The 16,200-nt window shown below is 38.3% G+C and overlaps 1 protein-coding gene across 1 annotated transcript in view; it reads right to left on the bottom strand.

Moving 5' to 3' along the window:
- Positions 1–16,200, bottom strand: part of LOC135413614 (inositol 1,4,5-trisphosphate receptor-interacting protein-like 1) — a 726,729-nt gene that overhangs the window by 108,120 nt on the left and 602,409 nt on the right. The gene's annotated exons all lie outside the window — the stretch shown is intronic.

Below are 16,200 nucleotides of genomic sequence, written 5' to 3'. Positions count from 1 at the left end.
TTTGTGATGTGTATACATATTGAAAAGACCTCACGTGTAGTAGTCATTGGGTAAGGATGCACATTATGTGAGATATCCATCTATATGATGTAGGTTGTGGAGTTTTCCTCCTTCAGGATGATCATAATGGACAGGTAGATTCCACTGCAATGGACTTTGTAGCTTCCATAGTTTACAAGATCTCATATCTGGCCAAGTAACATTGAAAGAAACAAAAACCAATTATGCCCTACAGTGTAATTTTTACTTCTCAACCACTTGCAGCCATGTAATAATTTTCAGTTGAGTAATAGTGCATAGAAGAGGTACTTGGCAGCGTTGCTGACTCAAAATCATGGTCTTCTTCTTGGATTTGTTTTTTTAAATCTGAAGATTTTAATCTAAAGATTTAAGCTGCAAAACAAAGCCACTAAGGCAAGAAGACAAGGTTGACAATAAAAATACAATGAAGAAAAGTCTGAAAAAAAAAAAAAAAGAAAAAAGGATACAGCTCAAAAAAAGAAAATGGGTAAAACAGTTTAAAGCTGAAGAAAAGCAGTGAAAGCCTGCCCTCAGAACAAACTGAAAAGAACAGATTTTGGAAGTGTAAAGATTTAGAAAAACCAAAAGAGCCTGGTTTGCACTTTAAGATGGAAAATGCAAACCTTCCAGAGGTTCATAACAGAGCATTTGATTCTGCCATGAATCTGATCTTTGCCTGAGGTATGGGAACAATTGTAAAAGCCAGGGGAAAAAAAGGAATAAAAAGATGAAAGAAATAAGATCCTACGTTCCAGTGCATTTCAAAGCAGTGCTGATCATCTCCTTGCCATGAAGTGCTTCTGTCAGTACCCTCTATTTCTGTCATATAAATCCTACCATAGGCCAAACAACAGTGCAATACACATTTTTTCATATATCCATACATAATTTATAATTTCATATAAGCGATATGGGGTTAACTAGGGATAGTCTTCCCTAATAAATAAGATCCATTACTTGCTATGGAGCACAATTCAGAGTGCATGCTTCTCCTGCTGAGATTGAAATAATTCATTTAGCAAACTTTTCTAATCTAATTATTAGATTAGTTTAAAAACTCCTTATAAAATATTATAAAGCGTGAGGTAAAATCAGCACTTTTTAGGACAGCAATCCAAACGCAGCACTTCTTGCGTGGTTTCAGATGCTTAAAAAAAAACCCACAAAACATCACAAAAAATTAAATGCGTGGAATGGAAGCCACTACTGCAGCAGGGCAGGAGGGGACAAGCAATGCCAAATCTAAAGGATTTGTTGCACTAGTGGGACCTACAAGCTCTGTCTTCTAAGGCTCTCCTCATTCCCTTCCTTCTTTCATTTCCTTTCTTTCTTCCTCAAAGAAAGAATAAAATGCTAATCTACTAGAGATTTAGAGGATACTTGCATTGATTTTGACAATTTTACTATTCACAGAATCATGGAATGGTTTGGGTTGGAAGGGACATTAAATATCCTTTTGTTCCAACCCCCTGCCATGGGCAGGGACACCTTCTATTATCCCAGGTTGCTCCAAGCCCTGTCCAATCTGGTCTTGGGCACTTCCAGGGATGGGGCAGCCACAGCTTCTCTGGGCAACCTGTTCCAGTGCCTCCCCACCCTCACAGGAAAGAATTTTTTCCTTCTATTTAATCTAAACCTGCCCTCTGTCAATCACTACAGGTAAATCAAGAATCCATTTACACTAAAATGAACACAGGAATTTAATAGTCAGTAAAATACTATGGAAACAGCCAAGTATTTGAAATTGCAATGAATGCTGGCAAACCTCACACTAAAAAGCACATTCACTAGCTCATATGTAGGTTACCTTTCTTTTCCTTTCTTTCGGAAATTACTATTTTGAAGTCATGTCATTTACAAGACTTTGAAAAAGCCTAAAATCTATTAAGATATGAATAACAAATCTCCCTTTGTCACCGTTTCCTGTAGTACAGAATAGTGCTGCTTTCAGAAGAAAATGTAAAGAGATAAAGTTCTGTTTCTGACAAACAATGATCTGAAGGTATTTCAGATTAGTTTGCAGAAATGTGGCATACATCTTTGAATTACATATATGGATATATGGCAATTTAGTGCTTCAATTTAGTTGAGCTCTATAGTACAGTGATTCCAGAGTAATTTTTTTACAAAAAAAGGAAATTACATATATATATATATATATATATATATATATATAAAACTATGGATGAAGTCTAATTTTGAATTCATTATTAATTCAAGGAAATAATAAATCATAACCAGAAACAGAAGAAGAACTAAAGACACAGACACAAAATTCTCTCAAGATTCCTCCATTTTTGTAGAGAAGTGATCTGACTTGCTTTGATAAATTCCTAATGTAGTGTGGAAATGGGTTTACTAGACGTATAGTGAGCGTGTCATCTGGTTACCTGCCGAGGAATGTAAAACTCCCTGGGAATCCTATTCAGTGTTGATTTTTAGGTCCCAGTGAAAATAAACACCTGTTAGCTTAAAGGGTCAAATAAGTGAGCAGTGTCAACAAGATTCCTGTTGTTTTTATTTGTGTGTGATGAATTCCTTTTGTTCTGTGTGTGTGCCCAGGCCTGAACAGGTATTAATTAATCCCTGATGTATTACAAACAATCCCACTAAAGTGGATGAGAAGCCTTTAACCTCTTGTTGTCAGTTCAAAGGATGTCTGGCTCCATCGCAGTCAGAAGCCCTTTATCACCTGATGGCTGAGAGATGATGTGAATGAGTAACAGTGGGTGAATCCTCTTTCTAAAACACAGATCACGCTTGTCAGAGGAAGAGTGAGGAGATTTATTTTAAAGTTATATGGGATCAACATCCCAGAGCACAAGGGCACATCCTTGGATTTGCTGTAGTTTTGTGAAACATGACCAAGTTTCTGTTTCTAAATCTATTTACATCATACATGGCTCTTCTGAGTTGTTCTGTGTGGTAAGTTGAAGGATGCCAGTTTGATATCAGGCATTGAAGACACCTCCTGATCACTTGGAGGAAGTGTGTTCAGAGGCCTCCCTGGTATGGAGAAGACAAGAAAAAAAGACACAGAAGGAGAAATGGCTAAACCTCACCTTCCTCCTTTGCCACAGATTGTTTGTGCACATCATGGGGAGTCTCATGGGGTGAGATTCATTTTACATCTGCCACATGTATTAACACCTACGTTTCAGGAACTTGACTCCAGACAGAAGAGGTAACTAATAAAGCAGATCTCAGGGTCATGACTTTCTAAAAATTGTGCGAGAAGAATCAGTGCCTTCAGAAATAAAAATAAAAACATATTCTGCCATTTGAAGGAAATCGGATAGAAATAACCAACAGGAAATGTTGAACTCTTTGGGATCCTTTTTTGTTTTTATGTGTCTCAGTAACGGCTGCCAGGACAGGTCTCACTTTTATAAAGGGTTTATTGTGAAGCTGTGTAATGTTGTGCCAGTACCTCACAGGACTTAGGTGCCATCTCACTTGGAAATCCAGTGAGACTTGTGAACGAACTTGTCAGGACAGGCAGTTTTGTAGACAAACAGAAAACCTTTATCTGTTGTTTGAATTTTCAGTCCCAGGAAACGAAAAACATGTTTGAAGCTAAACAGCCAACCCTGTCTGCAGGTCTGCACTTTATTTGGAGCACTTCAGAGTTGGCCCCTGGATGTTCCACACCTCAGACAGTTTTCTGCAGAAAAGGGATAAAAATATTTCTCCTCATCCCTGGGATGTTGTGTGTATCACCTCTTGTGCAAAAGCCCAAATAAGAGGTATTATATGGCATATGAGAACCTAATTTGCGTGTGCTTACAGTTGTGCTGTATAGACCTTTCAAACAGAGCACTGATTTATTTAATTAAAAAAAACATAGGTGTGATGAAGTGGTATCATTTTATGCCCGTGTGCTGCAACATTACACAGTTATACTTTTAAAACTTAAGATATATTTTCATATATTTATATATTTAAGATATATATTTTACATATATATTTAAAACTTGTAAGATACAGTCATGCATGTTTAGCTTCCAATTTTTCTTGATGAGTACCCTTCCTTAAAGTTTATGGTTATTCACACATTTTCTCTTCATCCACATAGAATTGTAAATTGAATTCAGAACACTTGGAAAAATCAGGTGCCTAATTATTAAATCAACTCACTTGTTTTTAACTGTTCTAGCCTCTCTAATTGAAAGGCAAGCATTCCCTGTGCTTCCATGGGAGTAGAGTTAAAATTCAGAAGAGTACACCAGAAAAATTACACCGCAGTTGGGTGTTGTTCTACAATATCTTCGTCACATACCAAATGAATTTATCTTGTGTACAGCATGCATTATGCAATCTCCACGTACAACAGGGTCACCAGTGATATGACTTGGGGAAAAAAAATGTTTAGGAAAGTCAGCAGGAAAAAAAAAGGCAGGGAAAAGAGTCAAATCACACAGGCTGGCTGGTGTTGCAACAACATTTTGAGAAGCCGTTTGCAGGGCGACAATTCACCTTCATACCAGTGTGTTTGGAGGCAAATAATTTAATTTTTATCTGCTTTTGTTAGTGGCATTGATGCAGCATGTAACTGTTCATTTGCCTCCATGTCCACAGGTGAGACAATGAGCTCCAGCATCTCTCTGTGTGTCTCCACCAGCACAATGACCGTCAAGGAGCAGGGTGAGCAGGGAACACAGTAACTGAGGACAAAGAAGGACGAAATGTTGCCTGGTCTCACCCCATTGAGTACTTCTCTAAAAAAACACCAGTTGTGATCTACATCCATGCCCAGAGGATTGATCCCTATCAAAGAGAACAACAGGGCAACAGGTACAAAGTGCTGATCTTTAAGGTAGAAAGTTCCAAAGAGGTCAAGGGCTGAATGGGGCATAAAGAATGAGCTGTTTTTTCCCCACTTCCTTAGCATATGTTGTCAGAGCTCTAGGGGTCTATAATACAACCAAATCTCCTTTAACTGAGCTGTGAATCTCAGAATCTAATAACAATACTCAATAATATTAAGTATTCAATAACAATATGGCAGCAAAGCTGGAGCAGGTTCTAATACTACATGACCTGTACATTAGCCTGTGAATTATTCCACAGATCCATTCGGGTAAAAAATTGTCTTTATTACAACTATTTGTATAAAAAAAATAAAAGTTTCTGTCAAGATAAATTTCCATTGATTTCCATCTGGTCCTTTATGTATTTTACGTGGTGATAAGAAGTAGACCTGTTATTCACACATTTGATGATCGAATATGTAACATGAGCTGAAATTCTTTAATGCTGTTGTACATCTGACACTTCTGAAGGAAATATGGGAGAAACAACAGGGATCAAAACACATTTGAATTTCTGTTTTGATTTTTGAACCTTTGTCTACAAGAGCAGTCCCACAGGTACTTATTGATCCATGGCTAATGTGAGAAATCAAATAATTTGGATGAGTGAAATGGGAATTTGCAGTGATTTTCAGCTCTATACAAATATGCATTTCATTAGCCATGGCCTGCATTTATTTCATGGGGGGAAAGAAAACCCAATTTATGCAAAGCACCTCCCTTCTGCAGCTTTCATCTTTAATTTCAGAAAGACTGTTGCTGATGGGAAAATCAAAGATTTACAATAGCAGATGTCCTCTTTTGCATTTTCTCTGCATGGGGAAAGCCACTAACATACCTATGTTAGATCCTAAGTTTTGCAAACAGTCCTGAAAAAATAGACTACTGTTGCTACTCATCACCAGATGGATAAGGGAAGAAAATACCTTAAGTTTTCCACTGCAGAGTGATGCATATGTGAATGCATCTTCTCTGCATATGTTTGTCCTTCTGGGGAGAAATTAGTAAGGTTCTTGTGTAACACCACAGCCCTTTCATGACACTTTGAAAGGGGCAAGCAGCCATGACCTGAAAAACATGAGGTTTGCTTTTATCCTTCCTTTAGACAACAGTGTTCATGAGATCATCTGCGATGGCTGGAAGATCATCTCAGCTGTAATGGCAGTAATAAGAGTAATGACTGAGATGATTTAGCTGTTTCCTTCAGATGCAGGTTGTTGCCTCCTTGGATGATAAAAATATTGCAAATTTCAAAAGCAGGTTTAATTTACCTCCTTTTTACCCTGAAACAGGAGTTTCCAGAACCAGAGAACTAGAATAGCTTCAAGGTTAGACTGGTGTCTACCACTTGTGTCTGAGGGCAGCCTGTAAGTGCATCCTGTAAGAGTGCTAACAAAGTGCTTCTAACCACAAAGTCAAGGCAATTTTATAAATGATGAAAGATTCCAATTCCTCCTTCCCCAGTGGTAATCCACCTCTAAATGGGAGCTGCTGTTTTCAGTCATCTTGGCTGTGCTTCATTATTAACATCAAAACAAGGGTCTCTAATTTTTTATCCCCTTTGATGAACTTATATCTTTAAAACCTCTCCCCCCTAATCATCACGGTAAGAGAATTAAACATTTTCCTGTCAGACAAATGCAATATATTCCAGGTGTTTAATGATGATGATGATGACCAAAAACCCCATGTGTCACCTGTCTGACAGGAAGAGAAGATGAACAAATGACTACTAAACTTATATGCCACCGTCTTGACCCCTGTTATTGCCTCTGGATAAAGCACAGTACAGAAAATAGGACATGATTAAAATATCTATAATCAGATAGTCCAGCCTTAACTATGCAGGATTTAGCCTCACATGTGCTTTGTAGCCAAAAACTTTCCTTCTATTCTGATAGTACTTTGTGAGAGGAATAAGAAACATTGAAATCGATTTGTGACCCGGCTGTTTTATATGCACATGGAGCCATAATTTGGAAATTGAAAGAAATTATCTTCAATATTGAGCCATTTAGTCAATACTTTTTACACTGCTGGATTCTCTTTTTCTGTAGAACTTAGTTATTTCTTCAGCATAATTCTGAAGTGGCTCAACCACTTTCCATAATCACGGTAGTTCTCCAAACCCAGGAGGATGATCAAACATGAAAGAACTCTTAAAACAAAAAGATTCAAAATATATTTTAGGGTAGCCATTCAAAGATAAGGTCCAAAGAGGAGTCTGTGTTATTTATTATATTCCCACATAATCCAGAACTGAAAAGGTTCCGTTACTTTGGGAATCTTTCAAAATAACAGGAAAACTAAAGCCATACTATCAATTCCTGAGATTGTTCTTTATAGCCTTACAACTCATGAAGTATGTAAACTTCATGGCTCAATAATTGACCTCTTTATCAAAAAATGTCTTTAAGTCATCTTCTTTTCCATTTATTCTCTTATCATATTGAACAGTTTATGGGGGCTTACGCAATATCCAGATTTTTTTTTTTTGCACATGGCAGCTGGAACTCCATATGGAAGATTAAATTTACAGATAGCTGAGCAGTTATCTTATCAAAAACCCCACAAGACTGAGGGGGTTTCACATAGAACCAAGGAAGGCTTCTTTTTGAAAAGGATTCATGTATAAAAGCCTACAGGTCTCCCAGCCCCTCAAAGTCGAGTGGTTAATGAAAAGATCTTTAGGATAAAACAACAACAACAACCATCCTCTTTGTTTAAAGTTCATTATTTAACATGAGCAATCATAAAACCTGAAAGGAGCTTTGGGAAATAGAAGTTTAAGTACCTTGGAGCCAATGAGCTGAAAACATCTTATGCAGTGGCTGCAAAAGTAGCAAGTCAGGCATATAAATTGTCTAAAATACACATTAAAGAAGTGCTCTAAGTAGCCGTATCCAGAGTAAGAATTACAAGTTGGCTGAATTCAGGCAGAATGAGTAAGATTATGGATGAAGCACTTTGTAAGGTGTAAGAATCAATGAGTTAAGCAGTTAATGTACTGTTGGTCTCATGAATATGAAGTCTGGCCGTGAAGAGGAGACTGGGAAGAGGGTGGATTAAATAAACTTGATGGAGAAAGAAGTTTGCTAGGAATTATATACTCTGATATATTGAACCATGAAAATCAATAATGTACTACCCAGGCAATGAAGACTGATAGAGCACTAGCAAAAACCTGGGGTAATTGAATAAGCATTAAAACAAGCCTTGTTGAAGAGAAATGAATGGCAAGAGGAAACAAGCAGCACGAAAATAAAAGCTAAGGAATAGTGAGGAAGTTTGAAGCCTTATCTGGCCTGATTGTGAAACATAGCAGAGTGATAAAAGGGTCATCTTGCATGCTGAGAAGGCAAAAAGTGGTCTGAGAATAGGAAGTTAATGAGCACCGTAGATCACACACGATAAGGAGATAAATGGAGGGGTGATAATACAGGCAGCTGGGGAGAGCATTAGCATAAAGAGGTGATAATAGCATGCAACTGGGAAGGGAGACTAAAAATCGAAAGATAAATCTGACAATAAACAAGTACCAATACGCTCGACTGAAAGGAAAAGGAAGGAAAAAAAAATCCTTCCATGTGAGCAGACTTCAAAGAATCTAAGCACTTTGTGAACATCGTGATGGTTCCAATTCGATACTGTGAACAGGTAAGTCAGGTCTTGATTTAAACAGAAACAGGTCCTCATATGAGCAGCATCTCTGTAAAACGCCATAGTGCCAGAAAGAAGCCACAGCTGGTTGATGTCTGGGAGTATTTAGACTCTTATGCAGTCTAGGCCAGGTGTGATCTCAGCTGCTCTGCAGCCACTCCAGAAATAACCCTGTTCATCTCTGTTTTAACTCTAGTAGCTGAATGTGAAATGGCATTCTAAATAAGCAGCTGGTTAAAACTGTTATAAGGCCCAGTTATACTATGAATGTTTGAAAGTCATTGCAGAAAATTGCTGTGTACCATTTTTTTTAACATAGAATATTAAAAGTAGCATGCTTTCCAGAAGAAATCCAAATAAAAAAATCACCACAACCTGACCATCTCCACATTCCAGAAAAAAAAATAAAATTGAATCCCAGTTATGAGAGATAAATAAATCTCTTAAAAAAAAAAACAACAAACCAACACCAAAAAAACCCAACCAAAACCCAAAGACCCCCAAAACAAAACCTATTGGAAACAGACACTTCATTGCTGATGATTAGGAAGTTTTATTATAGAGTCAAATTCCATTTTCTCACATATTCATGCTACCTGAGTTTGAAATTCAAGAATAAATAAATAAAAGAAACCCTCAGCTACCACTCTAGTTACTATCTCATAAAATCTGCACTCAGTGAACCTCCTATAAACTTATTCTTGCAAAGCAAAGAGTATCTCTGTGGGGTACATCGAGATTATTGGGCTTTTGGCCAGATTAGGGGAACCAACACAGCCAGAGGTGAAATTATCCTTCCTGCTGTCATATTTTTCATAGAGATGAGAATGGAGTGATTTAAATTCAAGCATTCCTTCTAACCCTAAGTCCATTCCAGATGATTAAACTCACAATGTCTGAGAGAAAAACTATGTTGATTGAAGAAGAAAACAGAGATGTTTATAGTATGGCAAGTCATATATTTCCTTACTGTATCCCTGACATGCAAAGCAGAAAGGACTGGATTTAAAGAGAAATTACCTGCTTCAGAGTTCATGATCTGATCATGCCCAAGGTTGCTCAGGAAGATGAAGAGAACATGGGCGTAGGCTGAAACAATCAGTCTGGGCAGTGACTTCCATAGACTGATTTAGAAATTCAGTTGTGCTGAAATGCATGTGAGTTCAGCACTGGAGTATTTCTGAGTTGACAGCACCGCTCTGATTCTCTTTCCTTTTGTACAAAAAGTATAAGACCATTGCCACTGAAATCATGGCAAAATTCCCAATAACTGTGATAGAGGAAAGGGAGGCCAAACACTGTGTTTGGAAGGATCCCTAACTAAAAGTCTTTAGTAAGCTTTTTATCATTTTGTGGATCACTCTTTAAGCATTTAACCATCCAGGTAAGAGAATTTTGTCATTTCTAGGAAGATATTGAATGCTCGTGATTTGAAGAATAAAGAAAGTTACACCAGCAACAATTCCAATTTTTATTTTCTCAAATGTTCAGGTATTTTATGTGCACCATCCATGCACTCTGTCTCTGTTTGCTATTCACCAATTACTTATCTTTTGCAACAGTTGTAATTCACTCTAAGGGTTATGCATTCTTGTATGTATGTTGAGATACTAAATGTCAGATTTTCCTGTGCAGAAAACATTGACCTTAGCAAGCACACAGAATTCTATTTCATATATATGTGTTTCAATATATAGGTGTGTCAATGTGGCATATATACAAACTAAGTCTTGAGATAAATTTAAAGACGGGCTTTTGTTGCATTTTGTATTACAATAACCTCCAGGTATGAAAAAAGAGATTGCAATCCATTCCAACAGGCCTTTTAAAGGAAGTCAGTCTCCTCTGCCCTGGATGAGCTTCAGCTCTAAATAAAGACAAGCAAAAGGTGGAGAAGAAACAAGGAGAATTGCAAAATGCTGGTGAGAGCAGGTAAGCAGGACTTTCCTGCTTTTCCTTCATTGCCTAAATATATGGTTTAAATTAAAGCTACTACATCCTTTATAATCAATACATGGAGAGAAGAAAATCATATCTGAAGTAGATGTCTCAGGTCGCATGTACTGTTCCCTTGAAGTAATCAGGGCAGTCACTTCAGAGACATCTGTTGTTTAGATTCCCCTTTGCATAAGATTAATTTAGTTCCAACTTTCCAGGGTTCTTATCCAATGCCCTGCCAGTTGGATAATTCAGCTTCTCCTCATGACATTTCTTTCATTTTATGAGATAGGATAAGATGATAAGGGTTTTGTGAGAGTGAGTTCCCTCAGGCTGTTCCTTTAGGTACAGGCAAACTGGGCATATATTTTACCTATTTATATTCAGCCAGTGCTGTGGTATAAAGAATCTGCACAGGATACTTCAGATCTTGACTGATTACTTTGCTAGACTGACAAAGGAGATTTCTCACTCTCAGATAGACCAATTCCACTGAACATGCTCCAGTAATTTTCTGCAGAAACAGACTTGGTGTATGAGGGCACTGGCATGTTTTATTTTTCTTTACCTTATTAAACTCATATTTAATACTAGAAAATCCCAGCTGCTGGTGCATGCCAGCTAATACACAGGATCATTTCCATTTTAGTGCTGAATCAGATATTACCCACCAAACCTATTAAAATCTCATTGAAATCACTATAATAAACATTCAGGATTGGTAATGAATCTAAGGAACAGGTGAACAATTAGAGCTTAAAGGACATATGCCTCCCTGCATTTCAAAGTATGGTTTGGGGGTTATTCTGCTGAAGGATACAGAATCAGACTGATCTTCACCATCACAGCTGTAAGAATTGAATGATGAACAAGCAATAATATAGGGAAAAAAGAGGGAATAGAGAATTTGAGAACAGCTTTATGGGTCATTGACATGAAAGCTAAAGGCTGTCAAAGCAATGTGCTGATGGATATTTTCCCATTTTCTGACTTGACAGAGATTGTATTGCTTTGTTTTCATAATTGAAAATTGAGTATATTTTTACACTATTAGAGTATACACCAGTATGTGTCAGACAAGGCAGAAGAGGTAAAATGGTAATGACCTTGAAGACAGAATTTCAATTTAGAGGTAGCTCTTTTCCACTTTAATGACTTTTATAGAAAGTGCAGACAATAGGATTTAATCATTCAGCACTGTTACTCATACGAAAGTGATGGCGACTTCTAAAGCAGTTCACTTCATCATAAAGCATCAGGAAAATATTTGTATGCAGTAGAAAGCAGAAGCTGATGTAGCAACGGAAAAGTCACAAGTCTTTTACTCTCCAGAGGTAAATTCATAAAGATTGCCCCTCAATAAACAGGGTAGTGAAGTGCTCTAACCCTGCCAACTTTTCACATTTGTCCTGCGAGTGACAGAAACTGATGGGGTGTGTTTGGTAATTAGGGTTGCAATTTCAGTTCTCCAATATTTGATATTAAATGCCTCTCTGAATATTTGATATTAAATGCCCTAAACATTGGTGATGCCACGTCTTTCTGTCTGATTATGTCCCAAGCTTGAAGCCATCTAAATCACCCACTATTCCCATACACTTGGTCATATTTTATTTCTCCACTAGGAAGTCAGGTGGCAACATTTTCAGCATTGAGTTTTTCATATTCAGTGTCTCTAGATGTTTTAAGGGGATGTTTTTAACCGGACATCTGTTTCAGGAAAGGAGAGGTGAGTACAATGAATGCATTCAAATCTGCACATTCCCTCTATAAATCGTAGGAAAAGGATGTGGTACCCCTGCCCTTTTAGCCACCACTGCTTCTCAATGTGTAGCTATGGAAGTGCACTTGTTTAAGCTGACATATATAATTAAATGCACTAAAGCACAAAAGTGATAATTATTTATTGCAGTGGTAGGCAATCATTCATAAAATAATTAAGTGGCACTCGCTTCCTTAATTTTATTTGTTAGCCATGGATAGTCAAGTCTTATTTTTTACTAGTGAGTGGTAGGCAGAGGGAGAAGGCAAAAAAAGGAGTTTTACACTCAAGATTGTTACTGAGATTTCTTACTGAAGGGAGCAGAATGAAAGAACAATCACTTCACTAAAAAGAGCCTGGGCAAAGTCAGTGTGATCCCTAGATTTCCAGGCACTTCAGGCAGTGCCAACGAACGCCAAATCCAAACTCCCTGGCAGATGCCTACCAATCAAGTTAAATGAGCAATTCCTGTGGCTGGTAAAATAAATCCATTGAGTCTCTCTCTATATAAGGATATATATTTATAAGGAAACATATCTATAAGGATACATATCTATCTCTCTCTCTATATATATATAATAAGGGTATAGAGGGGAAGCCATACAAGGAGTGGCTGAGGGCACTTGGTCAGTTCAGCTGGAGAAGAGGAGACTGAGGAGAGACCTCACTGCAGTTACAGCTTCCTCCTGAGGGGAAGAGGAGGGGCAGGCACTGATCTCTTCTCTGTGGGAACCAGCCACAGGACACAAGGGAATGGACCGAGGGAAGTTTAGGCTGGATATCAGAAAAGGGTTCTTCATCCACCAGAAGGTGGTTGGACACTGGAACAGGCTCCCTAGGGACGTGGTCATGGCACCAAATTGCCAGAGTTCAAGAACTGTTTGGACAATTGTCTCAGGCACATGGTGTGACTCTTGGGCATGGTCCTGTGCAGGGCCAGGAGTTGGACTGGATGATCCTTGTTGGTCCCTTCCAACTCAGGATATTATGTGATTCTATAACTGAAGAAATTGCCACCTATAGATAAGAAGGAACCCAGACAGTCTCCAACTTTGAAATCCCCACCTTCCTCACTGCTGAAAGGCATGTTATGGTTATACTACACTTGTCTTTTTTCTCATGTTTCCTCCCTGAGCAGGAATGTTGGCCACGGTGACAGACATGAGATTACATGGTTAAGGCTGCTGGAAACTGATCTGATGCAGGAGGACAAGTCTTCAAACACTGTTTTCTCATTCTCCTCTTCAAATTGTGGCTTTTTATGTGGAATTCAGTTCACATTTATTAAAATGTTCACAACAGGGGAAGAGAAAATACACGGTGACAAAATATTCTGTCGCAACTGTTGGCTTGGAGTCAGGTCAGCTATTAAACTGTGAGGAGCTAATCAATACAGCTCTAGCATTACAATTAAAAAGATGGGAAAGGCTCTATCTGCTACAAATTTTCACTTACATGTTCCCAGTGAGATGGAACAAATTTAACTAAGGGTTAATCTTGATTCTTTCACTCCACCCTGTAGTTACTTTGAAATATGAAGCTATTAATCTTTTCCAAGTTTAAGGCCAGAGACCACTTTCAGGAGTTGACCTCCGTTTGCCTGTCCTTTCATGCAACTTTGGAGCACTCCAACTATCACATCATCATTTTTCTACTTCCTTTTCCCATGAACTTCCTATTCTATTACATCATGGTTGAAAGACATTTGTAAAGTACTGTGATTATCTAATGAAGACTACAGGTTCCCCCTTTGAGAGGGATCCCTTCTGAGGCTGAACCATCCTAGTGCTGTGATACCTCCAGAAAACACCATCAGCTGATGGCTCCTGCCTCTTCCCAGGACATACTATTTATTTAAAATCATTCCACATGCAAGATAGCACGTTTCAAAGACCCAAGAGCAACCTCTGGTTCCCAAACCTCTTTAGTTTTTCTTGTTCCTCAATGTAATTTCTTGGATGGGTCTGGACATCAGTTTGAAGCTATTTTTTTAAATTTGGAGGCCATATGTGAGCCAGAAAGTGATGGTAGTAAATATAATTGAAGAGAAGTTTAGGAGTTTCTTTGAATTTTTCTACTTTAAAATTTATTTTGCAAAAATTAGCAAGGAATAAGACACAGCCTATGTGTTCAGACGTTTGACACTATTTTAAGATGGGAAAAGGATATGATACAGGAATCTCAGCAAATGTAGCCTTCCAGTTAGAATCGGATTGTTGAACATCACATAAGACACAACTATATAAAAAGAATACAGATTCCTTCTGAAAAACCCTTTTCTTTGAGTTCACCAGGTGACAAATAACCTTACTGAGAGTAACAATTTCTGACACTGCTGTTTATACTTGTAGCACACGGGGTAAGCAGGACAAAGTAATAGAGATAACAGTTCTGCTAGATGTCATTTGGTCAAACAGAACATGACACAGTCCAGTAAAACCTTCATTATAATTTGACCTAACAGGACTTGACATTTGCTCCAGCACTTTTCAATCTGGTGTCATGCCACACGAGAGACTGTCACTGCACTGTCCGGAGACGTGGGCTGGGTTGTTGTGATCACAGGGCTAATTCCCTGCTACCACACTGCTACTGGGCACAAAAGATAATTTAACATTAAGCTGGACTTCACACTGGTGATCAAGGCCAGTTTAACCATCCCAAACACTTACACAACTGGAAAAGCAGAGGAAAAAGATCCTATGAGCCTTAGGGCTTGGATCTGTGGGACTTTGGTGCTGTTTGTTGCTTACACGATGTTAGCTCCAAAACTCTCAGCAGCAGCACACCTTAGGTTTGTGAGCAGCAGGATTAAGTGTCAATCCTTTCAAACAGGGCAGTACTGTTAACCTGAGACAACTGCTTCATAACATCAAACCTCACCTGATCTAAGCCAGCATTAAGGTGAAGAGACCAGTTTCCCTCACAATGTCATCCAGAGCTTTTTTTCCTTCTTTCATCTTAATACATGACATTTATACACTGCATGCCCTTTGGGCCTGAATCCTGCCAACTCTTTCTATAGCAAAGGCAGGAAAGCCCTTAAGCCCCCGTTTAAAGGATTTTTCACAGGGGAGGATACCGTTCATAGGAAAATGCTGAACCGTACAAGTACAGAGGAAGCTCAACCTATGTTCAGTTGTCTATCAGAAACAGAGGAAAGGGGGTAATTTTGGCTACTGATCCTCTTCAGAAGCTGTGTTGACAATGGGCTTGTGCTTCTGCATGTTGAGAGGAAACAAGAGCATTGCCAGCAAACCACTGACAGCTCCTCTGCAGGGAGCAGAACTGCAGTGTGGGAAGGAGCACTCGACTGCATTGGAAGGCATTTGTGTTCTCTGTTACTAATGTTTATGGCCCTCCTCCCACAGTGCATGGATTCAGTCATTTATAAACCTTTCTCAAGAGGAAATCATACACATCCATATGAATATATGCACTTAACATCATGTTTTCTAATGAGGGTAAAAGCTTTGCGGAAGAAATTCCCCTTCTTGCAGAGATGAAAATGACAGGTCACATCTACACTTTAGTTCCTTTTCTCTCTACCCCATTCATATTTTAATATTAATTTACAGCAATAAAGAAGCATATAATAAACCACTCTGTGATGTACACTAGCTCCCATGCATTAACTTCTGCTTTTATATTCAGAGAGTTATTAGCTGAAGGTGTACCATTCCTTACTCTTTACTACTGTGAGAAGAGCTGCTTACTTTCTTAGAGCCAAACTTTAAAACTTCTTCTCCCAGGGAAATAAATTGCTCATTTACCTGATTGTTTTAGTAGGCTGGCTTTCTGTCTCACATTCCCCTGAATAATTAATTTTATAAAGTAACCTGCTTGCATGTCCACTTGGCTAATATGCATTTGTCAGTTCCCACTACAAAGGATCACTTCACTGAATGATGGGAAAAAATTATAGGGAGGGAATGCCACATCAGGAAAGAATAAGGAAAAACAAAACAAACAAAGTATTTTTGTAAAAATCAGTCATTTATACTAGTT

This window comes from Pseudopipra pipra, chromosome 4 (genome assembly GCF_036250125.1).
Source record: "Pseudopipra pipra isolate bDixPip1 chromosome 4, bDixPip1.hap1, whole genome shotgun sequence".
NCBI classification, from domain to species: Eukaryota; Metazoa; Chordata; class Aves; order Passeriformes; family Pipridae; genus Pseudopipra; species Pseudopipra pipra.
The sequence above is the reverse complement of the archived record's forward strand: the minus strand, read 5'-3'. Positions and strand labels throughout refer to the sequence as shown.